Below are 2,997 nucleotides of genomic sequence, written 5' to 3'. Positions count from 1 at the left end.
GAAAATTAGCTTTGATTTTACCCGTGTTTTGGAGTTGATTTTTCAAATGGAAAATCTTTTTCGCCAAACAAACACCAGAAAAGTTGGAAGGAAAATCATTTTCGTCAATCAAACAGACCCTTCATTTCACTTGATTTGAAAAAAATTCAAATTGAGTTAGGATGATAAAATAAGATTCGTGACTTCGATTAATTTGAATTTGTTTTCACTTGATTCGACTCAATTCGACCGAGCGCTCACCCCTAATTATAATATTTTCACACATTTCTCCACATGTTTATATTTTTAAAAAATAAGGAATAAACCAATTATGAATTACTAAATAATGTGTTTTATAGTTGATTAAAAGTCAAAATAATTCATATAATATATATTTTGTGTTACACATTTCTTCAAGTACTTATATTTTATTAAATCAGGAGTAAACCAAATTTGATGGATTATTGAACTGTGTTTTATGATTTATCAAAAGTAAAAAAATTCATATATAATATATTTTATGGTATACACATCTCTTTATGTACTTATATATTTTTAAATCAGTGTGTTTTATGGTTTATTAAAAGTCAAAATATTCATATATAATATATTTTGTGTTACACATTTCTTCAAGCATTTATATTTATTTAAACGGGAATAAAAGAATTTTGATGGATTACTGAACTTATTAAAAGTCAAAATAATTCAATATAATATATTTTGTGTCAGACACATTTCTTCAGGTATCTTAAATCATTAATAAATCAATTCTGATGAATTATTAAACAATGTGTTTTACTATTTATTAAATATATAATATATTTTGGTTTGATTGTACATTGCTGGTTGGACATATATTTATATTTATATTATATTTGATGCAATGTACGAGTTTAATTGTATATATTAATTTAAAATATATTTTATTTATTTTTAGAGATAGTTTTTTTTTTTGACAATAAAGGATTGGGTTTTAAAAAATTGAAACTAAAGCATACATCAAAATCCACTAGGAGCCCTTAACATTCATCGCCCCAGAGCAAAACAATTAAACCATTAAAAGAAAATAAAATAGACTTTAAAAACAAACAAAAGCCAGCCTATTCCTCGGCAATCCTACCTGTCCCATCTATTGTCATCATTGCAAAACACCGATGGTTTCATTTCCCACTAATCACTTTCCTCTTCCCCATCCCTTCCATATTTGCATTTTCACAGAAACAATTTTTCTCCTTTCTACTCCTAAGGGATCGAGGCACTTCCCCATTGTTCCTTCAATTTGGTTCATGAATCCACTCGTCCTCCATCATTCTCCTTGCGGAGCCCAGGACCGCTCTTTCCAGGTAAAACTCCTCTCTATTTCTCAGACTTTCGACTGCTAATCTGTGTGTGAGTTGGATAGCTTCACAATTTGCATGTTTAAACTGTATGGAAAGAAATCTGCTATATGATACTGTATATCCTGGATGTCAGCCCGTATTAGACTTATCTTAGGACAAATTACTGCAGTTCTTGATAATAGTTAGAGAATCACCTTCGATAATTGCCTCTGTAACCCCCAACACTAACCCCATTTTAACTGCCCATGAACATATGAGGGCTTCTGCTGTAAATGTCGAGCCCACGTTTGAGTGGAGTATTGAACGTGATGCAAACACCTGCCCTTGCGCATTTCTGGCTACAATCCCCGTCCCAGATTTGAAAAAATCCTTATCAAAAGCTGCGTCAAAATTAAGTGTGATGCATGTTCTCGAAGGGGCTTCCATTTTGCATAGATCACCTTCCTGGTAACCCCATTTTCCTTGACACCTATTTCTTTAATGTATCCTTGAATGAACCTTGATATGTCAACCACCGATTTAGCTGAATGTTCATGCATAAATTTATTTCTTGCAATCCACAAGATCCACAAACCACAACAGAATGATATGCGTTGAAGTACTGAACAGTTGTTGAAAACCCAAGTAAGCCACTGGAACATGTCCTGTATCGAATTTAATAAGATCCTAGGAAAACCAACTAACCCCCATACCTCCTTTGCAAAAGGACAACTCTTAAACACATGATTTACAGTTTCAGCACCCTCCCCATATCTTGGACATATCATATTGGCAACTAGTATTTTGTAATGCATGTTTGATAGCGTAGGGATGAATTTTTTTTGAAATACGCCGTAGTGTAATCTTGATTTCAGAGGGTAGGTTTAAGCCCCAAAGTTTCTTGTAAAATTCTCTAAATGCAGTTAGAGATGGACATTATAAATGAATTTGTTAATAGCAGTTCCTTTCTCTTGTATGTGTATCTATGTATTTCTCATGTAATCTATTCACTCAAGCTATAATCACAAGATTGTTCGATAGTTTAGTATAGTTAGTTTTCTTACTATCTTGTATGTAATTCTTTCATGGTATCAGTCACTAGCTTTTGAGTTAAGTTCAGCGCTTGATGGCTACTCTTTCACCTGATGAATTCCCAAGAAGTTTCACTCCTGTTCATCTTTCCTCTCGCCTAGTTTCCTCATGGTGAACGACCCTTTCGTGTGGTGTAGTCTTTTCCTAGGCATGAAACCGTAAAACTTACAAAAAACACATATGTTCAATGGAAACATCAAATCAAACTTATTGTAGATGGATACGATATTACTAGTTACCTTGATGGTACTTTTCCGATCTTGTCTCAACTTGTGTCCGATCGTGAAGGGCCGTTAGTTTCTAATCCCGAATTTGTCACTTACCATCAACAAGATAAACTTCTTGCTTCTTCGCTATTGTCCACAGTTAGTGCCAATCTCTTGTCATATTTTACAGGTACATCCTTTGCACACGAAGTACATTCGTTAAAGAAAGGACATCTATCTATAAAAGAGTACCTGGCCCAGATTACAGGTACCTGTGATCTTCTTGAAGCCTCCAGTCATCCCATCTCCACTGAGGAACAAGTAGAATTTATGCTTGTTGGTCTTTCAGTTGAGTTTGACTCAATTCTCACTCCCGCATCATTTTTAACGGATGGATTGAC

The 2,997-nt window shown here is 33.8% G+C and overlaps 1 long non-coding RNA gene across 1 annotated transcript; it reads right to left on the bottom strand.

The window, feature by feature from the left end:
• Positions 1-974: 974 nt before the first annotated feature.
• On the bottom strand, positions 975-2,788 carry LOC128041878 (uncharacterized). The gene is made up of 2 exons (XR_008196837.1): positions 2,363-2,788; positions 975-1,963 (listed from the first exon to the last, which is right to left on the bottom strand). It is a non-coding gene; the product is annotated as an uncharacterized LOC128041878 (long non-coding RNA).
• Positions 2,789-2,997: the final 209 nt, after the last annotated feature.

The sequence above is a fragment of the Gossypium raimondii genome, chromosome 6 (assembly GCF_025698545.1).
Source record: "Gossypium raimondii isolate GPD5lz chromosome 6, ASM2569854v1, whole genome shotgun sequence".
In the NCBI taxonomy this organism is placed as follows: Eukaryota; Viridiplantae; Streptophyta; class Magnoliopsida; order Malvales; family Malvaceae; genus Gossypium; species Gossypium raimondii.
This window is presented reverse-complemented; position numbering and strand designations above follow the sequence as displayed.